The sequence below is a fragment of the Aquarana catesbeiana genome, linkage group LG01 (assembly GCF_042186555.1).
Source record: "Aquarana catesbeiana isolate 2022-GZ linkage group LG01, ASM4218655v1, whole genome shotgun sequence".
NCBI lineage: Eukaryota > Metazoa > Chordata > Amphibia > Anura > Ranidae > Aquarana > Aquarana catesbeiana.
In genome coordinates, this window is record NC_133324.1 from 393,724,591 (window position 1) to 393,740,493 (window position 15,903).

A 15,903-nucleotide genomic window follows, 5' to 3' on the forward strand; every position below is an offset into this window, starting at 1 on the left:
GCTTGTTTACATCAGCATTTCCCCGTTCTTCCTCTCCATGAGATGATCGCAGGTATCCCCCCGGACATCAAGTCCACGGGACCCACGATCACACTCACGGAGCTCGCGGCAGGGTCGCACGCGCGACCACACGCCGGCAAATTTAAAGGGACATACCTGTACACCCATTTGCCTGTCCGTGCCATTCTGCCGACGTAAATGTTTGTGCGGGGGTCGGCAAGCGGTTAAAAGAAACAAGCAACATTTATTGAGTGATTCAGGTTTGGAGGGATGTGACATTTCAAATTATAGATCTGTTTGTTTTCTAGTTGTAGTTATCTCTTGTTATAATCTTTCTCTGCTATTTTTGTATCCCATCAAGAAACCAAAATGATACTTGATTAATGTGTCCTGCATGTTTGAACAGAACATGGCAAGCTATGAGTAAACTTAGTTTCCCTGAAGATGTGTCTTAGATAGTTCACTCCCTATATAACCCCTCCCACTACTGGGTGTACCTCAGTTTTTTCACCAGTGTCTAAGGTGTTGGTCACGAATAAAGATGTGCAGTGCGGACCTCCACTGGAGCAATCCTTGCTGGAGCTAGCCATGCAGCCGGATCCATTCAAAGTGTCTTTTTAGGCCGAATTGAATGGTACCCGGGCCTTGTGGCAGAAGAAACGAGGTTTAGCTCGTAACGTTTCTCTTTTTAGAGAGCTGGAACCCGGCATCCAGTGCTTTTGGTTTTTTCAGCCATAAGTTTTTTCTGGCGGGGTGCTATTACGGGTCCAGGAGTGGGATCCCTCCGATTAAAAGGGGCCCCAGTTCCTGAAGGTTTTTAAATGAAGCCCACTGTGAGAGGTGAAGATTGGGTCTGTTGGTTTTACCACATAATTCTCTGCGGCAGGAAAGGTAAGTGGAGACTTCTAAAGAATTTTAAAGTTTCTTATGAATTGTCTACTTTAAAAAGTAAATGTTGTTATGCCTAAAAGTCACTTCTGGGGGCTGTATAGAGCACTTACCTTGTCATGCTTTCTCAGATCATGCTGTATCAGCAGACGCTGACAGACCTATCTCCGGCTAGCAGTCATAGGACTCTGGTAAGATGTGGGGGGGGGGGTTCTCTAAAAAACACCTTCCATCCGGACAAAAGCTGTCCACCTCTTTCTGAGTAGAGGGAGAAGCAGAACGATCGGCGGATGCTGCTCCGTTCTCCACTGCCTCTGTACAGCAGTTTGTCACAGCCCTCCTCCTTGCCGCCCTCCCCCCACACACACGCCAATCCCGTCGGATCGGATGCCCATGCTCATGCGGGAAAATGCTCTTTTTTGAAAAGAGGAGGGGACATGGGGACACGGAGTGGGCGTGGTTTAGTGCGGTGTTGGTGTGCAGCAACGTCCAGCGCGAGGGTATTTTTAAAAAGCTCCATTTTTTTGCTGACTGCAGCTGTCGGAGAGACACAAAAGCTAAAAAAAGGCATGTAAGGGGGGACACAGGTATTCCTTTGGCACATTTACTAAAAACATCAGGCTGAGTGTTAAATAGCAGCAGCAGTTGCTGGACCATTTGCTCAAGCAGTGGATGCGATTTCTTTTGGTTATACCTCTGCATTTGTCCATCGGGCTATGGTCAGAAGGGGGGTAGAAACACCCCAAAAAAGGGCTTAAAAGAGACTCCTACAAGCTCTAAACACTCTACATTGGCATTTTTCCCTGAGAGTTCTGGGGTGGCCAGTCAGAGTAAGTGATTAGGGCTATCAAATATTGCAATTGTTTTCAACACTGCAGCCCCTGTCTATTTTACTAAAGAGGGTTTTCCTTAAGCCATGATGGGATTGGCTAGCGGCTTTAATCGCATCCCAGAATGGGATAAAATTCGATTTCCCTCGGGGGACCGTGAGAAGGTTGATAACTCCTCTTATGAGGGGTCAAATGCGAGGAAATCAGCTTCACAATCTGAAAGATTGATGGTGCAATTCTTACTGAATTTGTCCGCTCCACATTTTTTTGCTACTCTTCATTGAGTCGGTTGATATGCCCACTTGCTTGTTTGGGTTCACTAAAGCCTCCTCAAGCTGCGCATGCCTTTCCTGTCCATTCATTGCTGGAAAGGCTTATATATTCTGAGTGGGATCACCCAGATAAACATTTTTTTCCTCCTGTAAAGTTTTAACACTTTTTCCTATAGAGTCAAAATTCACTAAGAAGTGGGAGATACCAGCAATTGTCGTTGCTATATACTCTGTGAATGAAAGTTTGGCGTGTCCGATAGATAATGCTCAAATGCTTAGGGATCCAACGGATAAAAAGTTCGAAATTCCTATAAAAAAAAAATACTTTTTTTCTGACGTCTTAACCTGCGCTAGCAGCAATTGGTGTATGTCAGTCCTTAAGAAACCAGTCTGAACAGGTGCTCAAGGTTATTCCTGATCAGCAGGCCCAAGATTTAGCTGAGTTACCAGCGGCATTATGTTTGGCAATAGACACCATGAGAGATTCTAGTCTTCAAGCCTCGCGCCTTACGCTTGGCTGGTGCATAGGCATAGAATCTTATGGTTGAAAAGTTGGTCAGCCAAAGCATCATGCAAAGCTCCTGGCTAGTTTACCTTTTCACGGTGAATGGCTGTTTAGGGATGTTTTGGATAAATAGATCCAAAAAATGTTTTTGTGGAAAAAGTATCCTTTTGCTAATTTGGAAGAGGAGTAAACATATTTCATTTTTCATAAACAAGCTCCTTCTCTAGTGCCAGCAGCATCTGCCAGGCAGTCACGACGGCCTCAAGTTCAAGAAGGAAACTGAAGCCTCCTTATGAGGGGGCACCCTGGCTCGTTCGAGTGGGGGGGAAGACTTCCGTAGTTCTCAAGGGTCTGGCAGGAAGAGTGTCAGAGCCTGCGGCCACATTACCCTGAAAGTACCCAATCTTGTCTGATCTCAGAGGCTAAGCAGGGTTGAGCCTGGTCAGTACCTGGATGGGAGACCGCCTAGGAATGCCAGGTGCCGTAGGTTGCAGAAGGATGACTTCCTCAATAACTGTGTGGACATACATGAGATGGTCAGAGACTATGCGGGAATACAGGAGATGATCAGAGACTATGTGGACATACAGAAGATGGTCAGAGACTGTGTGGACATACAGGAGATGGTCAGGGACTATGCCGCATTACAGGAGATGGTCAGAGACTGTGCGGACATACAGGAGATGGTCAGAGACTATGCGGGAATACAGGAGATGGTCGGAGACTATGTGGACATACAGAAGATGGTCAGAGACTGTACAGGCATACTGGAGATGGTCAGACTGTGCGGACATACAGGAGATGGTCAGAGACTATGCGGACATACAGAAGATGGTCAGAGACTGTGCGGACATACAGGAGATGGTCAGGGACTGTGCAGACATACAGGAGATGGTCAGGGACTGTGCAGACATACAGGAGATGGTCAGGGACTGTGTGGACATACGGGAGATGGTCAGAGACTGTGTGGACATACAGGAGATGGTCAGGGACTGTGCCGCATTACAGGAGATGGTCAGAGACTGTGCGGATATACAGGAGATGGTCAGACTGTACGGGCATACAGGGGATGGTCAGACTGTGCGGACATACGGGAGATGGTCAGAGACTGTGTGGACATACAGGAGATGGTCAGAGACTATGCGGGAATACAGGAGATGGTCGGAGACTATGTGGACATACAGAAGATGGTCAGAGACTGTACAGGCATACAGGAGATGGTCAGACTGTCCGGACATACTGGAGATGGTCAGAGACTGTGCAGACATACAGGAGATGGTCAGGGACTGTGTGGACATACAGGAGATGGTCAGGGACTGTGCGGACATACAGGAGATGGTCAGAGACTGTACGGGCATACAGGAGATGGTCAGACTGTCCGGACATACTGGAGATGGTCAGAGACTATGCGGACATACAGGAGATGGTCAGAGACTGTACGGACATACAGGAGATGGTCAGAGACTGTACGGACATACAGGAGATGGTCAGACTGTGCAGATATACTGGAGATGGTTAGAGACTGTGCGGACGTACAGGATATGGTCAGAGACTGTACGGACATACAGGAAATGGTCAGAGAATATGCGGACATACAGGAGATGGTCAGGGACTGTGCAGACATACAGGAGATGGTCAGGGACTGTGTGGACATACGGGAGATGGTCAGAGACTGTGTGGATATACGGGAGATGGTCAGGGACTGTGTGGACATACGGGAGATGGTCAGAGACTGTGTGGATATACGGGAGATGGTCAGGGACTGTGTGGACATACGGGAGATGGTCAGAGACTGTGTGGATATACAGGAGATGGTCAGGGACTGTGTGGACATACAGGAGATGGTCAGGGACTGTGCCGCATTACAGGAGATGGTCAGAGACTGTGCGGGATATACAGGAGATGGTCAGAGACTGTACGGGCATACAGGGGATGGTCAGACTGTGCGGACATACAGGAGATGGTCAGGGACTGTGTGGACATAGGGGAGATGGTCAGAGACTATGCGGACTTACAGAAGATGGTCAGAGACTGTGCGGGCATACAGGAGATGGTCAGACTGTGCGGACATACTGGAGATGTTATGAGACTGTGTGCACATACAGGAGATGGTCAGACTGTGCAGATATACTGGAGATGGTTAGAGACTGTGCGGACATACAGGATATGGTCAGAGACTGTACGGACATACAGGATATGGTCAGAGACTGTACGGACATACAGGATATGGTCAGAGACTGTACGGACATACAGGAAATGGTCAGAGAATATGCGGACATACAGGAGATGGTCAGAGACTGTGCGGACATACAGGAGAAAGTCAGAGACTGTGCGGACATACAGGAGATGGTCGGAGACTGTGCGGACATACAGGAGATGGTCGGAGACTGTGCGGACATACAGGAGATGGTCAGAGACTATGCGGGCATACAGGAGATAGTCAGAGACTGTGCGGACATACTGGAGATGGTCAGGGACTGTACGGGCATACAGGAGATGGTCAGACTGTGCGGACATACAGGAGATGGTCAGAGACTGTGCGGACATACAGGAGATGGTCAGAGACTATGCGGACATACAGAAGATGGTCAGAGACTGTGCAGACATACAGGAGATAGTCAGAGACTGTGCGGACATACAGGAGATGGTCAGAGACTGTGCGGACACACAGGAGATGGTCTGAGACTGTGCGGACACACAGGAGATGGTCAGAGACTATGCTGACATACAGGAGATGGTCAGAGAGTGTACGGGCATACAGGAGATGGTCAGACTGTGCGGACATACTGGAGATGGTCAGGGACTGTGCGGACATACTGGAGATGGTCAGGGACTGTGCGGACATACTGGAGATGGTCAGGGACTGTGCGGACATACTGGAGATGGTCAGGGACTGTGCGGACATACTGGAGATGGTCAGGGACTGTACAGGCATACAGGAGATGATCAGACTGTACGGGCATACAGGAAATGGTCAGAGAATATGCGGACATAGAGGAGATGGTCAGAGACTGTACGGGCATACAGGAGATGGTCAGACTGTGCGGACATACTGGAGATGGTCAGAGACTATGCGGGCATACAGGAGATGGTCAGAGACTATGCGGGCATACAGGAGATGGTCAGAGACTGTGCGGACATACAGGAGATGGTCAGAGACTGTACGGGCATACAGGAGATGGTCAGAGACTGTACGGGCATACAGGAGATGGTCAGAGACTGTACGGGCATACAGGAGATGGTCAGACTGTGCGGACATACTGGAGATGGTCAGAGACTATGCGGACATACAGGAGATGGTCAGAGCCTGTGCAGACATACAGGAGATGGTCAGAGACTATGCGGGCATACAGGAGATGGTCAGAGACTGTGCGGACATACAGGAGATGGTCAGACTGTGCGGACATACAGGAGATGGTCAGAGACTATGCGGACATACAGGAGATGATCAGAGACTGTACGGGCATACAGCAGATGGTCAGACTGTGCGGACATACTGGAGATGGTCAGACTGTGCGGACATACTGGAGATGGTCAGGGACTGTGTGGACATACAGGAGATGGTCAGAGAGTGTACGGGCATACAGGATATGGTCAGACTGTGCGGACATACAGGAGATGGTCAGAGACTGTGCGGACATACAGGAGATGGTTAGTGACTGTGCGGACATACAGGAGATGGTCAGAGACTGTGCGGACATACAGGAGACATTCATGGTAATGACAAGCAGAAACTCTCAGTCTCACCTGACTATCAAGGTAACATCACATTGCAGCAGCAGCACCCACCAAACACTGGAGTCTCAGCCACAGACGATCTTGGTGCAGACGCCAGACAGGACAGATGATCACTCCTCCGAGTCCTCCGTCCCCTACTACAAGCAGGAGAAGCCGACTGTACACTTTGATCGCCCGCCCTGCAAGTCATTCTGGGAGGTGTAGTCTCTGCAGAGCGCAGGCACCGCCCGGTCGAGTCTATTGTGTGTTGTGGAGAACTACATCTCCCATCATGCAATGTGGTGCTGGCTAGGACAGCGGTGGAGCCTGCTATTGGCTGCTGCCGCTGATGAGGATGTTACAGGGTGGAACTTCTAATGTGTGCCGGTGATGTTCTCTCACGCTAATCTGAGAGAACGCCTGCCCTCTCACCCTGCCAGCCTGGGGACATCGATCGCGACCGGGGGACACTCCCTTCCACTCCCACACACAAATTAAGCAATTTTGGTGGCCGCGAAGCCCCTATACACGCGGGGCCTTAGGTGACCGCCTACTTTGCCTAATTAGAGTGCCGCCTCTGCCTTGGTGTTCCCGTGGAATCAGTTCTCACTGATTTAGGCATTTCCTCCTATTCTGCTGCTTCCACGACTGCTTGCAGGATCAAGCAGGAAGGGAGATCTGTGATTATTGTGGCCCAGAAGATCTTGGTATGCAGAGATCATAAGGATGGCGGTAGGGGACCTATGGACCCTACCATCACGTCCAGACCTTCTCTCGCAAGGTCCGGTATTACATCCTACCTTACAAGTGCTAAATTTAACGATTTGGCTCTTGAGACCCATATTCTGAAGAAGCGTGGGCTATCAGGTTCAGTGGTATCTACCTTGATTTATACAAGGAAGCCGGCCTCCAGAATCATATATTATAGTATTAGAGTCTTGAGGGCGTATGTCTCCTGGTGTGAATCCAGGGGTTTGCACCCCAGGAAGTATGTCGTAGGTAGAATACTTGACTTTCTGTAGATGGGGTTAGAAATTAAGCTGGCCTTGCATACTATCAAAGGCCAGGTTTTGGCCTTATCGGTATTATTTCAACAACCACTTGGTTCGCATTCTTTGATTCATAGCTTATTCAGGGGGTAACGTGGCTTAATCCTCTGGTTAAGTCACCCCTGAACCCTTGGGATTTGGATTTAGTTCTGTCGGCATTGCTGAAATTGGCATTGTTTGAGCCGATACAGCATATTTTCACTTGGTCCTTTTGGAAAGGAGACTAATTTTCTGGTAGCCATATCTTCTGCATGAAGGGTACCAGAGTTGGCTGCTCTTTCTTGTAAAGAGCCATATTTAATTATTCACAAGGATAAGGTAGTATTGCACCCTCATCCTAACTTTCTACCGAAGGTAGTGTCTAGTTTTTATCCGAACTACGATATTGTTCTACCTTCATTTTTTCCAGAACCTGTTCTACGGAAGGAAAATTACTACAGTACATTCTCTTGATGTGGTGAGAGCACTCAAGGTCTACTTGAAGGCGACTGCTCAGATTAAAAAAGCTGATGTTTTGTTGTGTTGCCTGAAGGTCCTAGAAGTGGACAGGCAGCATCGAAATCTACTATTTCTAAATGGAGTCAGCAAGTAACTGTTCAGGCTTATGGTTTAAAGAGGAGGATTCCACCCTCTCAAATCAAAAGCGCATTCCACTAGGACTGTTAGTGCTTTGTGGGAGTGCATCACCAAGCTTCCATGGTCTTCAGTCCATACATTTACCAGATTTTATCAGGTGAATGTAAAAAGACATGAGAATATCACCTTTGGGTGTAGTGTGCTGCAGGCAGCAGTATAACTCCTCTAGTCTCATGTTGCCCTAATTCTGTTGTGTCTCCCTCCCCTCAGTTGGAATTGCTCTCGGACATCCCACATTTACTATGACTCTGTGTCCCGTGATGTACGATTAAGAAAATAGGATTTTTATAACAGCTTACCTGTAAATCCTTTTCTTTGAAGTACATCACGGGACATAGAGTTCCCTCCCTTCTTTCTGGTATACACACGTATTGCTTTGCTACAACTGAGGTACTCCCAGTAGTGGGAGGGGTTATATAGGGAGTGAACTTCCTGTCTCAGGGTGTGCCAGTGTCCATCACCTGAAGGTGGCCTATAACCCACATATTAATTACTATGGCTCTGTATCCCGTGATGTACTTCAAAGAAAAGGATTTTACAGGTAAGCTGTTATAAAAATCCTATTTTTAAATGTGGCTAGTCTTCCCACCCAGGAAAGAGGTTTTTGCTAAAGCATCCAAATCCTTGGGAAGGAAGTGTAGAAGGGGAGCGTAGTTCACTTGATATAAAGATGATACTTGCTTGGTCAGTTGGATGCCCAAATAGGGAATTTAATCAGTGGCCCAGAAGTATGGGTATTGTGTTTGTAAGGTGGATTTTAGCGATGAGGGGATCCCTAAATCCAATATAGAGGACTTAGAAGTGTTGGCTTTATAATAATATATATCGCTAAAATTAGATAAGACTGTTTGAATCGAAGCCAGGGAAGGAGCCGGATTTGTAAACATTAGGATAATATGGTCTGCGAATAAGTTAATTTTGTGCTCTGTGGAGCCGATAGTGAAACCTGAAATATTTTTGTGCGATCTCATGGTTTCTGCTAGGGGTTCCATCAGTAAATTGTAAAGAAGAGGGGAAAGAGGGCACCCCTGTCTTGTACCATTAGAGAGATTGAAGGGTTTAGAAAGCCATCTGGGCCTGGGGATTTGTTGTTTGTTAAGGCTTCTATTGCCCGTTTGATCTCTGAGGTGTGAAGGGGTAAGTTGAGGTTTGTCGGTTGGGCTTGGGTAAGAGATGGTAATTTAATGGCGTCAAGAAAGGATTGTATGTTGTCAGGTTCTGGAATTGGGGAGAAAGGGTCGTCTCTTATAATATAAAGAGTACTATACTAAGTGCTAAATGCAATCGCAATATCTTGTGGATTGGTTAGACGCTTTTTTGTGGTTGGATGGAATAAAAAGGAAATGTGGGATTTTCTGGCGGTGGCCTTTCATTTGTAAAGACAGGAGTTTACCTGCTTTATTGCCAGATGCAAAGAAAGATAATTTTAAGCATTTTTCCTGTTTCTCAAATTTTTCTAGGAGCAGTGTTTTAAGTTCCAGTCTAAGGTAGCACAGTTTGGATTTCAGTTTTGGATTGGGTTGGTGCTTGTTTTGGGAGTCTGTGTTTTGAATGTCTATCAGTAATTTTTCAATGCGCTGCGCCGTTCTCTCTTCATTTTAGCTCCAAATTGAATAAAAAGTCCTCGCATATATGCTTTATGTGCTTCCCATAGAATAGCTGAATCAGTTGATGAAACCGAGTTAAAAAAAAAATTCTTCAAGGTGACGACAGAGTTAGGGGATGATTAAAGGAGATGAGTGTTCATTCTCCAGATGAATGCATGTTTAGAACTTGGGGCGTCCTCGATAGTTACACATATTGGTGCATGGTCAGACCATGTAGTGGGTAGAATGTCTGAAGCTGATATTTTCTGCAGAAGCCATTTGTCTGCTAGGAAAAGGTTGATGCGAGAGTAGACATTGTGGCATAAAGGCAAGAAGGTGTAATCACGTTCTGTGGCATGCTGACAGCGCCAAACATCGTGGAGTTGGGAATCTAGGAGAAAGGCCTGTAAGGATGTACTATTCCTTTTCGATGGGTTGGAGGAGTCGAGTTGTTGGGGGTCTGGAGAAATATTAAAGTCATCACACCAGATAGTGGAACCGTGTTGTATTTTACTGACTTTTTTACGAAGCTTTATAAAAAAGCGTACTTGATGGGTGTTAGGAGCATACACATTTACAATTGTGTAGGGAGAGTTGTTGAAGACATACAAGAATATTATAGCGGCCGTCAGCGTCATCAATGCAGTGTTGTAGTTGGAAAGAAACTGTGTCTTTGATCGCCAGGAGGACCCCTTTCCTTTTTGCTGGGGCACTGGCTGTGAAGATTTGCGGGAAGGATCTGTGGAAACATTTGGGTTGGTGCTAAGAGTGGAAATGCATTTCTTGCGCACAAACAATGTCGCATTTTGTAGATAAGGCTAGTTTCTAAAGAGAAGCTCTTTTGACCGGGTGGTTTAGGCCCTTTGTATTGATGGATAATATCTTAATGGTCATAGTATCAGCTCAAGGGAGAGGATGATTAAGTTCACTATAAGCAATCTGTTGGGGCGGAAGGATGTGTTTAACTATTACGATGAGCTTATCAGATGGAGCAGCTGGAGTTGAAGGATTGAAGCTTGGAGGTAACAGACAAGTGGGGTAGGACCGGTAACTAATGACTATTGCTAGATATTTTCAACAAAAGGGGGGACTACTGTGTCCAGAAAGAACTGGGGTGAAAAAAGTTCTGTAAGAAGCCCGAGGCTGGGTTATACCAGAGTGGGCAAAGTGTTGCCAGGTGGTCCATAGTACCTGCTAGCGAGGATTGGATCTTGGAAGAATCTTTTGAGGCTGTGGATGGTAATAAGGTGATGCGTCTCACATTGAAAATGGGTCCTGCAAGGCAGGTTTATCAGGAATGATGCCCCATGTGTGCAGTTGCTGGAGACCATTTTTGGAGAGAGGTGATAACATGTTTGGAACCTTGGTGGGTAACCAGGAGTTTGGCTATGTTCGCCCATTGGTACAGGATTTGATGGTTGTGTAAAGCTTTAGGGATAGTATTCAATTGCCTGCGGCGTTGCAGAGTGTGTTGCGAAAGGTCCGTAAAAAGTTGTAGATTCGCGTACGTCTCAGGTAAGGTTCCCACAGATTTAGCTTTTTGCATGAGTTGGTCTTTGGTGTGATAAAAATGGATGCGCAGGATGACATCCCTGAGTATCAAATCAGGCAAATGCTTGGGTTTGGAGAGTCTATGGATGCGGTCTATAACCAACTCAATATTTTCAAGCTCTGGGAGGAGTGTTTTGATCAAACCGTGTACGTAGGTGGACAAATCCTGTATCTCTTTGGATATTCTTCTGATCTTGATATTGTTCAGGCGGGACCGGTCTTCAATATCCGCTATCTTATCTTTAATCCAAATTTGTGCCTCAGATCGTGCTTCTTGGGCATCAATTACATCATTTATAGTGTTTGCATAGTCCCCCATCCTTGCTACCCTGTTTCCCAGTATGGAAACTTCTTGCCTAAACTGCTGCATAAGATGGAGCATGTCAGCTTGTAAGGAACTGCGGACAGATAGTAGCATTTCCTTGGGGGTAGAGTCTAGCACTGGCTGAGTAGATGTAGGGAACATGGAAATAGCATTTGGAGGAGCTGGCATTAACCCAGAAGAAGGGTAGCTTACCTCATGAGGATTGGTAGCTGGGGAGTCAAGCCTCATTCTTGCTTTAGTGGGACTGCCTGAGATTGGCGTTTGAGGAGGAGAGCTGTCCGGATTGCTTGTAGCAAGCTGTAGCTCCATGCCATTGTCTTCAGCAGGAGATGTGACTGCTGAGTGCTGTGGAGTCAGGATGACAGAGGAGTCGCATGTGGAAGGCAGGGAGCCAGCAGCATCTTGGCATCAACTGGCTGGAAGAGAAAGTCAGTAAGCTTCTCCGGGTGCCATCGCTCCTCTTTCCATTTTGTCGCATTGTTTCAGCTATGGACAGGGATAAGAGGAGTCCGCTGTGAAGGTGCAGGCGCTGCTGGTAGCGGGGGATAGTCGCTAATGCCCGGTCCGGTTCCTGGCCGGCCACACCCCCTCTTTTCTACTTCTCACTACCTGGTTACCATGGTCATGTCTCATTCTTTTGGCCCCTTGATAGACCTTTTTGGGATCTTTATCCCTAGATTCCCTTTTTAAAACTATATATGTAGCTGTTTGGCTTCATTTTCGAAAGCTTTGTTTCTTGAGTTGTTTCTGTAGACTCTCTGATACTGGCTGAAGGGAATCCCCCTTATTAAAACAAGAGAGTGAAAACTTTTAGTATGTAAAATTGTATTGCCTGTTGTCAGCTTGCAATATAAAGTTATAAAACAGGAACCATCAGATTTTTTGTTAGGTTCAACTAGGTTCAACTTCACGCTAAAATGTAACTTTTCTCCATTAGTGGCAAGAGACTCCACAAATTCCTGCAACAAATACTCTGTTCAACTACAAAGGAAAATAATGTTGTCTACATACCTTTGCCACAACAAAATGTGGCACAGGTACATAGACATGTTATTGCTGGTTTCCTCCCACACTCCAAAGACATGCTGATAGATTAATTGTATCCTGTCAAAATTGGCCCAGTATGTGTATGCTTGTGAGTTCTGGACCTTACATTGTAAGATCCTTGAGGGCAGGGACTGATGTGAATGTATATGTAAAGTGCTGCATTAATTGATGGCGCTATATAAGTACCAATAATAATAATGTCCCACTCCCACAATAAAAAAATGAAAAAGGTTCTAACCCTTCCTCATAAAAAAAAAAAGAAATATGTTGGCTGGTGTTGGGAGCTCCTTTCACATTGGCTTGTATATAGTACTGAACATTGCCACTATTTACATTTTAAATAAATAAACCCTGTAGTATCTTTAAAAAAAGATAGGCAGTCTGTTTACTTTATAGATCTGAGATTAACTGAATGTGTTGAAAGTTCACAGTGTAATATGTATTACCATATAGCAGTAATGACTGTAATGTCAATTCACAGAATAAAGGCAATGATATTATTAATACCTATGACATTTTAATCTTCTTAATGTCAATATTATCAACACAACATTAGTCCTCTAATATTCATGTTGTCCCTCTGTTATGAATAAATTAAGCTTGTATCAAAATCCTCTGGTATATAGTGACTTTGCATAAAGCTCCAGGGAAATGTTTTCAGTGTTAATCAATTACTGCTTATAACAAAAGGGGATTTGGGAATGTTGTCTTTTCTTTGCACCAGAGTCATTATCCAGACCGTCATGTTAATCTTACATCCCTAAAGTATACACACCAGCCAAAAAAATTAAAAAGATCACAAGTCTAGAAAGTACCTATTTTAAGTCAAAAAAATATTTTTAGTTATTTATATCACTTGCAAATACAGGACATTCTTTAAAATCGTGAATGGAGATAAAACTACACGTCAAGCACATGCATTGATATGTCTAAAATTAATGACTAGATTCAATTGGATAATTAAGCTTGCGGGTGGGGCTATTTTAGACGTCAGGCTGCCTCAGGCACATCTGAATAATGATTTATTTTTTTGTACAGACCCCATCCCTTGCATCATTTGAATATTTTAGTAAAAACTAAAGCTAGCACTGAAGGCATCATGCTGTCTACTTTATATTCACAGCTATTTTTCACTTGTAAAAACCACAGAATAAGAAAGTGAAAGGAAGAATAGCTTTAAGTTTTCTGAACTAAAAGGAGTCTCTCAGCATCTCCTGTACCTGCTTCCCCTACAGCCACAATTAAACCACAAATGTCCACTGGTGTCGAGAAGATGGAGAGATATAAATTAACACTAAGGGCTCTTTCACATGGGCTCCTTCACAGTCCGCCTGTCTGTTTTTCAGGTGGACCTGATCGGAAGGTCCATACATTCCTGAGGACTGATGGGTGTAAACGGACTTGTGTCCGTTTACACCCGCCTACCTCTGGGTCCGATCAGACCTGCTAAAAAAAATTGTGGAGCACTGCGCCCTCTTCCATTTGGGTGGACCGGATCAGATTCAGCCAATTGTGTATGTGGACAATGGAGTCCTTTACTCCCAGCCCCCATAGAGCAGAGCAAGGTCTGTCCATGTCCGCTCTGTATAAACTTAGTGGTCACAGACCTGTCATCCACCCCATTCTGCTCCGATCAGCGGGGGATCAGCTCACAAATCCCCTGCTGATCTGAACAGAAGGTGCCATATAAGGGCCCTAAAGCTTTTCTTACCTAAACAAAATAACATTAAGACACAACTATATGAACATGTAATTGAGATAAAAACAGAGCATCGGGATCACACTGGTAAGGTTTAGCACTATACCAAGTGATGAGTACCGACTCACCTAGAATGAGAGGTGGGGCACCTTCCTACTTCACATGAACAAATCAATATAGCTTGTTATTACAACTATATGAACAACCCTATGAACTAGTTTTATGCAAAAGAGAACGAGGAGATGGGACTTTAAATGAAGTACGTGGAGGGTCAAGTGTTGTGTGGCGTTATAATTAACATATCTATATAAAGGAGTAGGACATTTGTCTCATAATTCATATTCGATAGAAAATTGATATACTACACGTATAATTAAATACCTGCATGGAGTAAGATATTAAATTAAAAACTTTATTTCATGGGCACTATGATGGGGGGGGGGGGGGGGGGCGGTGACCGAAAGCGGATGTCGGCGCTGGTGCAGCGCGGGATGTGAGATGTGAGAACGCCATCTCTCTCACTCCCTTCTTCTGCCTAAACCTCACTCCAGCCCCAGTCTCTATCTGCCCTGTAGAGACTCCCTCTGGATGTTCCTAGGAGCCACTGGCCTGTCGGTGCCAGTCGGATGCCGGTGGGAGGAGGTCCCAGGTGACGCTCGGATTCCGGTCGATTCTATCGGGCTGTCCCTGCTTCGGGGACGCCGATCAACTGTTTGGCGCCGTTGCATGGATACGGGGGGGAGTGGCACCGCTGGAGCGTACCTTCCATCAGGACTCTGACACACTAAACACAGCTGCCGAACAAACAGAGAGAGACAAGATTACAGCTGGGGCTTGATGGAGGCAGTGCATGAGACCCCCTGCCGAATCCTCTTCAACCAGATAACCTGGAAATGTCATTAGTAGTATCGCTGATTCAGAAGGTTGGTGAAACCGATCTCAGATAAGAACATTAGAGCAGAGATTCAGAACAGAAGCTTCCGGACTGTGGTGAGAGATATCCATTTCTGATTCATGTAACTTTCTGATATTTTTCCTGATTTGTGCATTTTTTGACCCACACATGGGTAATAGGGGTTGGTCCATGTAGTAGCTTCCCTGGGTCTTTCTGCACTTTGAACCTCGGAAGACAGCTTTAATAACATATCCTTTAAATTTATATGTGTGCATATGATTATGCCATCACAGCGCACCACTAAAGTGAGTCAAGCCGCTGCTGCCAAATTAAAGGAGTTTTCACATGGGCAGACCCCTCCAAAAACTAACCAACAGCCAACACATGCCAGTATGTTATCAAAATTACAGTCAGGGGTTAACCCTCCCAGGAGAAGCCAAGGCCAGGGTCAAGGCCATGTAACCCCTGTAACAGGACTAAATACCACAACAGGAAACATACTAACAGAAGGGGTGGAGGAAGTGCAGAGGCAAATAACATCACCTACAAATGTGGTAAACCCGGCGGAACTAGAACCATCTAGAGACATACTGTCCGCAATTAATTCCTGCAAATCCTCCATAGATGAAATATCAACGCAACTTAAAACGGTGCAGGAAGAACTGTCACTTGTGAGACATGACATACAGAAGGTACGGGAAAGGACAACGCCCCTAGAAGGGAGGGTTGGCACATTAGAGGATGATGTGAACCCAATGAAAAGGGAGTTGGATATCCTAAAAGAGCAAATGATTAACAATCTGTCAAAATTTGACGAAATGGAGAATAGGATGCGCAGGAAGAACGTACGCAGAGTAGAACTTCCTGAATACAGTGAAGGCTCGAATCCCATCCTTTTTTAGA

General features: G+C 45.7%; 1 pseudogene; it reads left to right on the plus strand.

Moving 5' to 3' along the window:
* The first annotated feature begins 2,866 nt into the window (after positions 1–2,866).
* Positions 2,867–2,985, plus strand: LOC141124190 (5S ribosomal RNA; annotated as a pseudogene).
* Positions 2,986–15,903: the final 12,918 nt, after the last annotated feature.